Source organism: Phascolarctos cinereus, unplaced genomic scaffold (genome assembly GCF_003287225.1).
Source record: "Phascolarctos cinereus isolate Bilbo 61053 unplaced genomic scaffold, phaCin_HiC Scaffold_2;HRSCAF=192, whole genome shotgun sequence".
In the NCBI taxonomy this organism is placed as follows: domain Eukaryota; kingdom Metazoa; phylum Chordata; class Mammalia; order Diprotodontia; family Phascolarctidae; genus Phascolarctos; species Phascolarctos cinereus.
This window is the reverse complement of record NW_027555625.1, coordinates 288734579-288749789: the sequence shown is the minus strand read 5'-3', so window position 1 is coordinate 288749789 and position 15211 is coordinate 288734579. Positions and strand designations below refer to the sequence as shown.

At 38.9% G+C, this 15211-nt stretch overlaps 1 protein-coding gene across 2 annotated transcripts in view; it reads right to left on the bottom strand.

The window, feature by feature from the left end:
* Window positions 1-15211, bottom strand: part of ZNF536 (zinc finger protein 536) — a 318653-nt gene that overhangs the window by 73685 nt on the left and 229757 nt on the right. The window lies entirely within an intron of this gene.

Sequence of the window (15211 nt, the reverse complement as noted above, 5' to 3'; positions counted from 1 at the left end):
AATATGAGAGATTAATAAATGTTTGTTGATTGATTAACTGATGCACATGACCCTGAGTTCAGAAAAGAGATTAAAAAGATGGATTCATCTGTCTCACTAACACCAAACTAACTATCCAATTGAAATGGGGTATGTACTAGCTAGAAAAATCAAAACTTGGAATGGAAAAACTTGGAATTTTTCTTAGAATGCATGGTGAGGAAGGAACAGGGGAGGTTCCAAAATCTATAGCCCTGAGCCATTGCTTTTTAGAGTAAACTCCACTGCCTCTTTGCTGGCCAAAGGGTTTCAGACTGTGAATTCCCCTAAGGATTACACTGAACAGAGTCCATTCTGATGTGCTTCATGAAGTTGTATAGAAGTCTTACTTGGTCTCAAAGGAGCCCTTCAAAGGCTGTGAGAGTTGGCTTTGCTCTGATTCACTGCATTTCTCCCTCAGACCTTCTGTTCCATAAATGTTTGCCTCTCTAGATCTATCAATTGAGCCCACTCCCACTTACAGGAAACAAAACTCAAAGAGTTTGAACCCATCCCTTAGCTGGGCATTCTAGCATGTGGGGCAATAACCACAAAAATAGCCTCAACTTTTTAAAAAACAAATTCAGTTGAGTTAGGGATGAGGGAAGAACTTGGATGAGATCTCACACCTAACTACACAGGACCCCAGGTGCTCAAATACTGAAAAGCCTCATAAGGAGGAGAAAGAGACCCTGAGACACACGGCTTTGTAGAAAATTGAGAAGCTGATGCTGGAGAGGTCACTACATGGGAAGAAAGGAAAGTTCCTTTCATGCTAGAGAGGAGATTGCCTGATATATAGCCATCAAAAGGAGAAAGTATGCCACTGGGTGGTATTATTGGTGCTCTTCAAATTTTGGGACCCTGGCAGAAAGCTCCAGTTGCCCCACCCTAGTTATGTCTCCAAAATTCTGGGTCTGTAGTATTCTTCTCATATATGATGTACAAACATAGGCTAAGAAACTGAGAGTTACAAGCCAATAGTTTTTATATTGACTTCTCAAAAAGCTTTAAAAACACAAATTCAAAAATAGTTTTAAAAAGTATATTTTTCTCAGCTTCCTCCTCTCTAAGTTGACAGCATCATTCCTCAGCAGGCTGTTGTGAGAATCAAATGGGTTACTATGGAAAAACCCCTTATAAATGGAAGGTATTAATATGATGAGAAGGATGGGAATGAGGATGAAGGAGTAGTACTAGTAATACTAGTAGTAGTAGTAGTAGCAGTAGTAGTAGTAGTAGTAGTAGTAGTAGTAGTAGTAGTAGTAGTAGAAGAAGAAGAAGAAGAAGAAGAAGACAATGATGATGATGATGGTGATGATGATGATGAAAGAGTCTAGAAACTTAGTGGAAGACATGGACTGTCAACCTTGACAGTGATTATTCCACTTGTTAAATCTAGACCAATGGTTTGCTGGTGTCTGGTGGCTTCTTCTGCCTTGGAAATTTATAGGCATTGCTATAATCACAGCCATCATAGCATTTAGACAGCACTTTAAGGTTTGTAAAGCACTTTATGGATATTACATCATTTGATCCCCACAACAACCCTGTGAGGTGGATGATATTTTACAGATGAGGAAACTGAGACAGGCAGAGGTTAAACAATTTGCCCAGTGTCACATAACTAGTAAGTGACTAAATCCAGATTTGAACTCAGTTCTTCCTGACTCCAGGTCAGGTACTCCATCTGTCCACTGTGCCACCTAACTGCCTCAACAGGTTTAAAAACAAATAAACAAACAAACAAAAAAACTAAGTTCCAAATTCAGATTCAAATAATCTGATCTTCCTTTAGGTGCTCTATAAGGACATCTATTTTTCAATATACACACCCAATAAAAACCTATTCAGATATTCCAACCTTTTTTTTAAGATAGGGAGAATTTTAAATTTCAAAAAAGATCTGTTAACCTTTAGAGAAACACACACACACACACACACACACACACACTACCACTATTAGTACTATAACTACCACTTCATAATTCCTTCCTTTTCTTTCATTGATGATTATGTCTGTGGGTCTCATAAAAGGTTTACAAACTGTCCAGCAGCCAGAAGGAATCAGAGTAACTTGAGTTAACATTATAATGTGTTCGTTTCTGGGAGACAACTCAGAGCATCCTTGCATCTTTAACACATCAATCCTGCCTAATGTTCTGGATAGGAAATGAAGATTTCATTTGAGAGTATTTCATTGAACTTGGAAGGGGAGTTTCAGTGAGGGCACAGTTCTGGAGAACAAGGCATCAAGGTGATCTGAAAAGTACTCATCATTTTTATATGCTTTTTCCCCCCAAAGAATTCAGGTTTCATTAACCAAACACGGCCACATAGTTGATCCATTCCTACAGGACAGAGATGCTTTAAAAACAAAACAAAACAAAAACCCCTCAGTTCTATTGTTTATACAATGAGCTGTGTCAAAGAGTTGGAATTCCTATCACCTGGATGTTCTAAAAGGTTCCAAATTGCAGATTTGCTTTTCTCCTGTCTCTGGGTCCATGTGTCTATAAAATGAGCCTTTTAATCCAGCAATGCTTGTCACATTTTCAATTTCTGTGCTAAGTAAAACAACAAAAAGTAAATTACTGTTGCATCTGTAATGGACATTAGGAAAAAGTCTAAAGGAAATTCTATAAAGCTCACTGCCTGCTTACCTCGTTCTGCATAGGGACACGTCTTGTTTCTAAAGTAAAGTCTTACATTGTCTGTAACAAAGGTTTTGACGGCCTCTAAAATATCAGCTAAAGTTGCCAATAAATACTTCTCCGAGGTTGGGGACTGTTTGGGCAAAAGAGATTTAGTTGCTCACATTTTCATTAACACACATACAGAAATGGAAGAAGAATTTTTCTACTCCTAAAAATTGAAGTCAAGCAAACCAAAAATCCCAGATTATTCACAGTCCACAACAGGCAAAAGAGGAGGGTGTAGGGGAGAAAGATGATGAGGGGGGGTGGGGTGGGGAGAGGAAAGTGAGTAATAGCAAGAGGGAGATATTTAAGGAAAGCAATGATTGAACTTAAAAAAAAAATCCTGCAGGCTCAAAACGCTGGCGGCAGACTGACGGCTATTTTAACCAAAGCTGCTGATTTCTGAGCGGTCCTCTGCTTTTCCATATTTGAGCCTTGCAATGATTTGGGCATTATTGCTCTGATATAGGTGTGGCTGACTGAAATTTAAGCTCACAGCTTCTGTGGTCGGTGAACCATTGCTGATAGGGCTGACTAGTCAGAAGCAAAACTGGCTAGTTATGAAACTACCATAGTATATCCTTTATCTCCTACACATTTAAAGGATTTACCTATCTATCCCACTGCAGACCCACTCATTGAGTAAGAGCCAACAGCATATGATTGTGTTAATTAATCTGCTATTGTGAGTAAAGGAACAGCTGCAGTGGTCTCGTGGATACGTTGTCAAAAGAAAACAATGTAATGTTAAGCTTCTGATTGCATATTCTGTTACAAAGAAGGTTTATGAGAAGTTAAATTCATAAATCACAGATCATTTTTATAATAATAATAAATAATATCTGACCTTTAAAGAGGAGGTTTGAGCATTCTTAATTTCAGCTTGAAATATGTTCTGATACATGATACCTAAGCTTTAACCCAATTCTTTGTTTTGAAAACAAACATTCCCCAGAAATGATAGGAAATGGTAGTAGCTATAGAAATGACCTCTGACTGTACTAGATACATGCCATTGTAGTTTTAACAAAGATCAGAGCCCAAAATATCAAGTTAAAAGAAAAACTTGTTGGCCTGCTTCCAATGTCTAATATAATAAAAAAAAAAAGTGTTTTCTAATACTATGCAGAAATGCAGAGAGAAGAGGGACATTCATTACAGAAAACACACATATTATGTACATGGGTTTTATCTTTCTTTATGTAGATAAGGTGCAGAGAGCACTTTCTGCTTAATTAATATACGGTGTGCCTTTCATGATCCAACCTGCCCCCCTTCCCCACCTCTCCCCCAATCACTATGCACTCCACAGACATATAGCCACTTGGTGAGTGAACGAAAGAAAGGTGGACTCAGACAAAAGGACATTAAATGTTGTGTCCTAGCACTTAATCTGGAGCGATAAACTGAAGCCGAAGTCAGGATGTAGACTGCATGGCTGCTCCAGGAATAAAGTTGAACTACGGCTGCCAGAATTTTGCAAAAACAAGGAAGAGTGCACTTTAAGCAGAATATGTCCTTCCTGAGATGGAAGTGAGCATTTCAAGAACACCACATGTCATGACATTACTAGTACAATCTATTCGACCCTCGGTTGGTGGCTAGGCTGTGGGTATTTTTTGCTGTGGTTTGGTTGTTGTTGTTTTTTTAAATTAATATTACCAAAATCTATGATTTTCATGCATTCCTGTTTCAAATAAGAGGGTTTTTTTTCTTAGTAAGAAGTTCCATTCCCTTCTATGTTATTCCATTTACTCTCTCCTCTTCTTTCAAACATTAAATCAATTTGATAGGAAAGAAAAAAAAAAAGAAAAACGTTTGCATTGGGAATACTATAAAAGTGGAGGGTAGAAGACACAGATGAAGTAGGTCTAATTTGTAAGTTCCTTTCCTTTGTTCTGTGGGATTACAACAAAGGGTGGCTATTTTTGGATATGGATTGGCATTGTATTACCAAGTACAGTATTGACCTGATAACACAACAGTAACTCTAGAGCCCCCACCAACAAACAATCTAGTGTCATTTCTATAGAACAGTGTAGACCCCAGGAAACTAAACTTGGAAGCACATTCTTAATTCAGAGAAATTAACTCATAGTGGCTGGGGGACAGGCAAGGGAAGGATAGACTTACTTGGTGCTTTAACTCACCTTTTTGTCAGGCAAGAGAAAACACTGGGAACAATCTGTTGTAGAATCTCATTCTGAATGCTGGTTTTCCAAAACATCCTTTTCTGAAACTTTTTTTTTTTGGGGGGGGGATGAAAATCTGAATTAACTTCTAAACACCCTTCCCCTGGTGCCAAGGCATGACTGATCATTAGCAGGGAAAGTTACCATATTTGTCATTCAGCCAACTACGGGCCCCTTGAAATTATTTCACTAAATTCATAATATATAGCTGAATACTCCTCTGACTGGATTTTGCATGTTGCTTTTTTCCTTCATCCCATTTTCTCCACGGGCCTGCCTACGTTCCATTCCATTGCTGACACCCTGCAAGACTGCCTTCTGCACCCTACATGGCTAGTCCATTAGTCACTGGGTTGGTAAGCCTTACAAACAAAGTCTTCATTATTACCAAGTTTCACATTTCATCTTCCAAATCTAAATTCTACAACTTAAAATAAAAAATCCTTTTCTTATCCTGATTAAAAACATTTTAGGGAGCCAATACCAAATTCTTGACATTTCCTGATGTTCTGCTCTGACGGAATGTACTATAAACTTAGGGAGCCTCAGGATATGCTTAAGGGATCATGCCCTTTGGATTACAATGCTGCCTTATTTCAGTTTATGGGAAGAACATGGGTTGGAGAGAAGGAAATACCCATTGTTGTTGTCTATAGGGGAAGTTCTCTTATCAAAGTTTTACATTTAATCAAGGTTACAAGATAAACCCAGCAAATTGTTAGAAGATGAAAGTCAACTGTGATTCTAGAGCAGGGGTGGGGAACCTGTGGACTGTGGCTTCTAGGCGCAGGTTTCCCATCCCTGTTCTAGATCATCCCAAGAAGGAGGGCTTTAACTCAAATATATTTTGAGAATATGGAATAAGTAAAAAATGTCCTTATATATCACTGAATCTGCTTACGTTTGTCATAACCTTTGTCATCTCTAGTCATACTATTCTTGTGATGACCCTGAAGAAGGAGAAAACCTAAAGATGAGGTTTAGAGGGTACTTTCAAAAACCAGGCAAGTAACTCAAATACCTGGGTCATTCAGTTTCTAAAAATAATCCACCTGGCCACTGATTGAGAGTCTCATGCTGGGCAAATGGAGAGAGAGATGGTGATGAACCATGTTGTCCACAACAGGAACTCCTGGCAGGCAATAAATTCTTGAGTTCAAGATCAGAGAATCTCAGCTTTGGAAGAAACTTCAATGAAACCTAGTCCAAGCCATTTCTGTACAAGAATCCATTCTACAACATAACTGAAAGGTCATTAAATCTTTCCTTGAAATCTCAAGAGAGGGGCATCCCAGGACCTGAGGAGGTAGTTCATTCCACTTTGGAAGAGCTCTAGAGCAAGGATGAGGAAATTGCGGCCCTCTAGGTTCTCAAGTGTGGGCCCTTTGACTCCACTCCAATGTTAGGAAGTTTTGCCTTACCTCAAGCCTAACTTTGTCCCTTTGCAGCTTATACACTGTTCCTAGGTCCTGCCTTCTAAGAAGCCAAGCAGCACATCTAATTGCTCTGGCATGCTGACAGCCTTTCAATAAAGGGCCTCCAATGCAAGCCATATGAGGATTGAAGTAACTTTGCTAAAAATCTAAGTAAATGATATCTACAGCTTTCACCTGATTTACCTATCCAATTAACCTTATCAAAAAAGAAAATAAGGTTAGCCTGGAACTGTATATTTTTAGATGAAGCCATTCAGTCCTTTCTGATCAATAGTTCCTTTTCCAAAGGATCTTACTCATCTCCTTACAGAGGGGTGATAGATTCAAAAACGAAGAATGAGATACATTTTTGGATATGGACAATATAGGAATTTGTTTTGCTTGACTATATGTATTTGATACAAGACTTCTGTTTTTCTTTTTTTTTTCTTTTAAATTATGGGGTGAGGAGAGAAAATGAATGCTTGTTAATTAAAAAATAAAATAAAATTTAAAAATACATTCTAGAATTTTGTCATGAATTTAAGCTAAGTTTATAGACTCCATCTTTAAAATGTTTTTTTTAGAAAAAGATCAAGAAACTTAAAATCCTAAAACCCCAATTCCTATGGAATTCAAAAGGTTAACACCAGCAACATATTTAAGTATAAGTAATTTAAAATCTGACTATAACTGTATGTCATTGAGTCGTTTCAGTCATGTCCAACTCTTCATGACCCCATTTGGGGCTTTCTTGGCAGAGATATTAGATTAGTTTGCCATTTCCTTCTCCAGCTCATTTTACAGATGAGGAATTGAGGCAAACAGGGTTAAGTGACTTGCCCAGGGTCACAGAGCTAGTAAGTGTCTGAGGTCAGATTTATATAATTTCAAATCAATTTTCAGTCCATCAAAAAGCATTTACTGAGTGCCTACAATGTGGTAGGACTGTGCTAAGTGCTATTAAGATTCCATACCTTAAAGAGCTTAAAATTTAGCTGGGAAGATTTTATATATATGTGTATATATATAAAATAATAATTAATGCCACATGATTAAGGAGGTGGGGGCAGAGGAGAGACACTGAGTCTGACCTGAAGGTCTAGTTTCAAATCCCACTTTAACACTCACTACCTGTATGACCTTGAGCAAGTCACTAACTTCCCTGGTCCTCAGTCTTTCCAGCTTCAAAACAAGGGGATTGGACTAGATGACCTTTGAAGGATCTTTTAGCTCCAGAGCTATATTCTACTCAGGTCATTTTTAATCCAATTTTGCTTCAGTGTCTCAGTCACTATTTAATTGCGCACACTCTTCATCACAGGCTGTGTCCTATCCAGCCTGAGGGCGGGAGACTACCTGACAGCATTTCTTACTCTTTCCTTACGCGCCTCATCAGAACTTAATCTTTATATGGTTCTATGAAGCCCAACACAGCCTCAGTCAATTGCATAATGGGTGTGGTCTCTGCTAATACCCTAGTGAGAAGTGCGGAGCCCTAACTTTCCATGATATATTTGTCAAGAAACCTCAGTTAGCAGCCTGAACATTTAATGAGACTCTAATGCTGCTGGAACTGGAAGTAATGTATAAAATGAAGAACAATAATAATTCAATATAAGCTGAATTTAAGAGTACTATAAAAGCAATAAGCCGATCTCTGACAAAAAGGAGACATCTTGCTAAAAACCACATTAGCAACAAACATGAACCCTCGCCACTTATCTTCTCTAAAGTGGGGAAGGAGTACGATGGGAGAGTTGAGCACTCTCAGAGCTGAATTCTCTTCTTAACTCTGCCCTGACTCTGTGTACGTATTGTACATCTCACTTGACCTCTTCTTCTCTGCTTCCCCTCTCCCCCCTTCATTTCTCCTCTTTCAAGAAGAGAGACAATGAAACTTACCTGCTTCTTAAAGGTATTTATATAAGTCAACATTGGCCAAAGTCTACAAAGATTCTTAGATAAAAGTATTAAGGTTTTATTTTTTTAATATGAAATTATTATTAATACTGTGACATCCCACAGAATAGACTAGCACAAAATAGAATATGTGGAAGAGCTGTTAGGGTGAGGGAAGGGAATTTCAAACTACTCACATCCCAGTCATAGTTTGAAGTTAAATTCAAGAATGGTACCATATTGAAACAATATGCAATCTGCCCTTTTTGGAAGAAAGGCTTATAGGAGTCCATCAGAGGCTCTGATCCAAGTTTCTGAATTGCAGGTGTCTGCAAAAAACTTTGGTGTCCATTGTCACAACAAATCCTGGTAGAGTTAATAAGAAATGTGAACACCAAATGTGCATGCTGAACAGTGCTGTGCCATTATATTTGTGCCCAAGCTAGACCTGTCTGCTAAAGATCAGACAGGACTAGTAAAATTTATCCTGAGTAGGAAGGAGCGTGTGTGTGTGTGTGTGTGTGTGTGTGTGTGTGTGTGTGTGTGTGTGTGCGTGTGTGAGAGAGAGAGAGAGAGAGAGAAAGAGAGAGAGAGAGAGAGAGAGAGAGAGAGAGAGAGAGAGAGAGAGAGAGAGAGAGAGAGAGAGAGAGAGAGAGAGGAAATCATTCTCATAACTGTGAGTGGAGACAAAGGGGTTGGAATGCCCCTCATGGTAGAAAAGGTGCTCAATACCACCTCCAATTGGCAGGCAGGCTACATGCAGCTCAGGCTCCTAGTGCTAGCCTTAAGTGAGATGGGATATATTTTTGAAGCAAGCTGCATCCCAATATTTTAACCTGAGAGGTTTATTGCTGCTGAAACCATGCAATTGAAAAGGAAATTGAACGGCTTTCTCTCTAAATCATCTGATTTATAGAAATTGAAATTGATTCATATAATTAGAGTCCACCAATTATAGAAGTCGAAGAAGTAAGATTGTATGCCAAAGTTCTAATTGCTGGACTATTCAAGTTAGTTAAGAATTATCTGGGGGTGAGAAGAGTGGAAACACAGGGAGAGGATGGGCTTGTCATTGTGGTAAAGAAAGTTTTATTACTGCACTGGGGACTGATCTGCTCTTGTCTCCTCAGGTCTGACTTTTATTTTTTAAAACAAATTATAGGGGGCAGCTAGGTGGCACAGCGGATAGAGCACTGGCCCTAGAGTCAGGAGGACCTGAGTTCAAATGCAGCTTCAGACACATAATACTCACTAGCTGTGTGACTCTGGGCAAGTCACTTACCCCCAATTACTTCACCAAAAAAAAAAAACAGCCTCAAAACTATAGAGGTTGACATCAGCCATCATGAGATGCATGAAAGAATGCTTGAAGTATGCAAGAATTTAGGCTTGCAGTTAAGAGGATACACTGACTTTGTCAAACACTAAAGCAGACTTATATCTATGGATAATATGTATTAGTTAACAAACTCAATTCAAAAAGCATTTATTAAATATCTACTTAACAAGTGGATAGAGCGCAGGATCTAGGGTCAGGAAGACTCATCTTCATGAGTTCAAATCTGGCCTCAGACACTTAACTGTGTGACCCTGGGCAGGTCACTTAATCCTGTTTCCTTGATTTCCTTATCTCTAAAATGAGGTGGAGAAGGAAATGGCAAACCACTGCAGTATCTTTGTCAAGACAATGCCAAAATAGGGCCGCAAAGAGTTGGACGTGACTGAAATAAGAGCACCACAGCAACAAAGTATCTACTATGTGCTCTCCACTGCCGGAGGCACTGACGATACACAGACAGAAATGAAAACCTCCCCTGCTCTCAAGGAGCATATGTTCCCCTTAGTGCGTCATGGACCCTTTCTGCAGTTGGTAAAGCCATGGCAGCTAGGTGCCTCAGTGGACAGAGCCCTGGACCGGAAGTCAGCAAGAGCCAAGTTCAGTGTGGCCTCAAAACTTACTAGCTGTGTAGCCCTGGGCACGTCTCTTAACAGATGTCTGCCCCATTCCCCCAACTGTAAAAGAGAGATAATAATAGCACCTGTCTCTTTGGGTTGTTGTAAGGATCAAAGGTGATAATATTTACAAAGTAACTAGCACATAGTAGGGGTTCAATAAATGTTTATTTTTCTCTCTCCCCTCCCCTCTTAAATGCATAAAATACAGAGGACTGCAAAGGGAATCAATCATGTTGAAATAAGGATGTATTTTTCTTTTGATACAATTTCATGGACCCCCTGATATCTATCCATAGGCCTCTTGAGGATCTGTGGCCCCTGTATTAAGAACCACTGTTCTTTTGAAAACTAATCAATGAATGTTTATTAAGTATCTACTGTGTGAATAGCACTGTGCTAAGCATTGGAGGGAAAAGAAAGTTGACAAAGGACATGTTCTTATGACACTTACTTTCTATTATCACATAGGTGGATCAAGATCCTTTCTACTTCCTTTCTTATTATTTTTCCACTTGCACTCTAGTCTGACTACATCATGAAGCTAACTTTTTCATCTGCCCTTTGATTCTTGCTAATGAGGTAGCCCAATTTGAAGAAAAGAGTTGGGAGATGAACAATGGAATAAAGTCAACAATAGTTTGACCTTTCTCTTTGTAAACCTCATAGCACTTTACAAACAAATTAATTAATCTTCACAACAAAGTGTAGAGATTTACATTACTACCCACTCATCCACCCACAAATTGAACACTCGTGAAATGAAGAGGCATTTCTCTTAGCTCCAAAATCTTAGCTGAAGAAACTAAAAAGAAGTTAACCTTCAACTTCCATTGATGGAACAGCCCTCCAAGGAAAATGTGGATATGGCACAAAGCTCAATCTCCACACAGTCAGATATCTAGAAGCTGTGATGTATAATCAGGCAGGGAAAGAAGAGCTGCACGTTTTCAGCACAAAAGAAAAGCAGAGGACAGAATACTATGGACCTAGATTCAAACCCCACTTCAGTTGCTGACTACTTGTGTGACCTGGGACAAGTCACTTAATATTTCTGGGTCTCGGTTTCTACATTTGAAAACTGTGGGGACTTGACCTCAGTCTCTGTGGTCCCTTTTAGCTCTAGATCAGGGCTGAATGGAGCTGAAGAAAATCACAAAACCGGATTGATTGGGTCCTCTACAAATTTATCGTGTCTGATCTGGACTGGGTCCTCACTACTGCAAGGCAATCCTTCTTCTCCTACTTAGTTAATTTGATTTCTCACTTTCCACAGTGGATGTTCCAAACCATCTGGTCTCTCTTCAAGCCGCCCATAGCACTTTCTCACCCCTTACCCTCTTGGCTGGTGGTCTTGACAAGTATTTCAGTGGAAAAAATATTGAGTCAATTTTCTGAGAGCTCGTTCAGATATGGTAGCCCATTATCTTCTTTTCCACTCCCATCTCAGATGAAGAGGTGATCTCCTTACTCACACCAACCCCTCAACATATGCCCTTAATCCTACTGGCTTACAAATACAATCACAACTCCCTCATGTTGGAAAAAAAAAAAACAAGAAACAAACAAACCTAGGAATATACGAATTTCTTTTTAAAAACAAACAGATATCATTCGAGCCTTGCTAGCTATCATCTTATATTTCACCTTCTCTTCTCGACTAAACTCCTTGAGAAAGACATCTACACTAGCTGCCTCCAATTCACTTCCTCTCACTCACTTCTAACCCTCTTAAATTTAGCTTCAGATTGCATTATTCAAGCAAAACTGCTCCCTCCGAAGCTACCAATGATCTCAAAATCTAATGGCTTTTTCTTAGCTCCTATACTTCTTGATCTCTGAGCAGCATTTAATCCTATTGATCACTATCTCTTCCCAGTTTCTCTCTCTTCTCCAGGTTTTCATGACACTAATCTCTCCTGGTTCTTTTACATGTCTGTATACTCCTCCATCTCTTTTCCTGGTACTTCATCCATGTTATAATAACTAAATATGGATGTCCCCCAAGGCTCTGTCCTTAGCCCTCTTTTCTTTTCCTTGTATAATGTCTGCCTTGATGATTTTATCAGTCACCATGGTTCAATTATCATTTTTAAACAGATGATTCCCAGATCTCTATATCCATTCCTAGTCTCTCCTCCTAAGTTACAGTCTTACATCACCAACTGCTGTCTTTTGGACATCTCCAACTGGATATCCATAGGATTTCAAACTCAACATGTTGAAAACAGAATTTATCTTCCCTCCCCCCCAACTCAAAATTTCCCTTCTTCCTAATTCTCCTATTACTGTTAAAAACATCACCATCCTTCCATTCACCCAAGCCCACAACCTTGGGTGTCATTCTCAGCCTGTCTCTGTCTCTCTCCCTTATCTCACATATACAATCAGTAATCAAATCTTGCACTTTCTTTCTGTACAATATTTCTCACATATGTCTCCTTCTCTCCACTCCTATAGCCATCACCCCAGTTCAGGCCCCCATTCTTTGTCACATAGAATATTGCAAAGAGCTCTTTAATTAGTCTCCCTACCTCAAGTCCTTCTCACTCTAACCCATCATCCCTATAGCTACTAATAACATGATTTTCCTAAAATGCAGGTCTGACCATCTTGAACCCCTACTAAATAAATTCCAGTGGCATCCTACTTCCTCCAGGATCAGATATGAAGTCCTCTTGTTTGGCATTTAATGCTGTTTATGACCTGGTCTCTTTGTACCCTCCCAGTCTTCCTACACCTCACTGTCTTTCATGTGCTTCATGATCAAGCTATAATGGCTACTTGCTGATCCTGGCACATGACATTCTGGCCCCCACCTCCATGCCTTTGCCCTGGCTATCCTCCGTGTCTATAATGCTCTCCTCCCTCGGTGCTGCCTCTTGGTTCCCCTGACTTCCTATAAGTTCAGCTCAAATCCCACCTTTTACAGGAGGCCTTTCCCAGTCTCCTTAGCTGCTAATGACTTCTTTTCTAATGTTAACTTGAATTTACATTACAATTTTTATGCATCTTGTCTCACCCAGTTATTTGTATGGTGTCTCCTCCACTAGATTATGAACTGTATTTGCTTTTCTTTGCCTGCTTAATGCTTAGCATGGTGCCTGGCACACAGTAGGTGACAAACAAATGCTTGTTGACTGACTGACTAGATCTATCATCATATTTGACAAGGGAGAATAAAGCATATTGGCCTAAAAGGAAGTTTTAAACTAAAGGAACACAAAGCATGTTCTTTATCAGGGTCAAACAGAAGAATTTAAGTTCACTTAGGACAAGCATCATTTTGACTTCGTTTCTGCATCCCAGACAGCAAGCACAAAAAATTGCACACTTAATAAATGCTGGCTGGCTGAAAGAATGAATACAACAAAATATTCCCACTTAAAAAAAGGGAAAAAAATTACTCCAGAGGACATTCTCCTTACCTCCTATTAGAGGTATGATGGAATTTCTGTGAAGAATAAACATCTACTTATGGACATGGTGAACATGAGGTTTTATTTTGTTTAACTATGTTTATTTGTGGCAATGATTGTGTAGTTTTTGTTTTTTTTTCCTTTATTGCTGAAAGTGGTCTGGGAAGGGGAAGAAGGAAGGTTACAATAGAGAGACAGAGAGACAGAGAGACAGAGAGAGAGAGAGAGAGAAGAGAGAGAGAGAGAGAGAGAGAGAGAGAGAGAGAGAGAGAGAGACAGAGACAGAGACAGAGACAGAGACAGACAGAGAGAAGGAGGGAGGAGGAGAGGAAAGAAGGGAGGAAGGAAGGAAAAAAGAGGTTCATTGGAGCATGTTTTTAATGTGAAGAAGAAAATTCAGATAAGCAGGATAGTTTTGAAAGTAATATATTGAATTTATTCTATACTTTTAAAAGAGCAAATTGTATGTAATAGAGATTCATGGATTCACATATAACTCTATTTTCTGTTTTATTTTGTATGAGGAATTGTCCTTTTTTTGTTGCATGGTAAATTCAGAATTAAAAAAAATAAAATTTTATTTTTAAAAATTGGAGAGAAAAGAAGAAAAGAAAAAGACTACCTTCTTCAAACAATGGTCTAACATAGCTTCTTTTATTGGGATGAATTGGTTTAAAAAAAAGACTGAGTGAACTTTTCTCTAGCATGGGATAGGAAGAGATCAGAAAGGCTTGGAGTCAGGTTTATTCATAAAGCCAGGTTTACCCATATTTACCATCTTTGTTCTCAAAAATCACAAATCGTGGGTTACTTGGGTTCAGTTGCATACTTTTAGAGTCTTTGACTTTTTGTTTTGTCCTCAGAGAAAGGACATAGTGCCTTACCTCTTGAGGAGAAGAATCTAATCCCTGACGGGTTATTTGGTAACATAAACCAGCTCCTGGTACTAAGGGTCTCAGGCTATTATTTATAATAGCTGACAACTATCTTGGATCACCATTTCATGTCACAGTCTTCCTATTCCACAGATGAGTTAGAGTTTAAGGCTATTATATTCAACTACAGATATTTTCCCCATGGGAGAAGACAGAAAAAATCTCAATTGGCAGGTGAACAAAACTGAGTCTATCACAACTCTAGGTGTATGTATTTGGGGGCGGTGGGTAGATAGCTCATTGATTTTAGAAGTTTATGCCCCCAAGTAAACAGATCAGACTTTGCCAGCATGAGCTGTATCACCCTCACTGGTTCCGTTTCCCTTCCCCCTTCAAAAGTCAAATGGACCACATTCATAGAATCCTTATTTTTCAATTGTGTATTCGGCATTTTGAAAAAGGGAGGCTCAGTTCAAAGGAAACAAGGGGAGAGTTGTAATATCTATTGAGATTGGCATTTTGTTTTTAAAAGATGCATGTAAGAGAGTTGATTGTACTTTAGGATACAATTGTTTGAATGGATTTTTAACATTCTCCACTCTCACTTGGGTGATTTCAATGAGCATGAAAGGGAATCTAAAGAAGTTACCTGCTTAGTGTCCAAAAGGATCTTAACAGCTAGAATGTTGGGATGGATCTAACAAGAATAAATTTAATAAGGATGAATGAAAAGTTTTG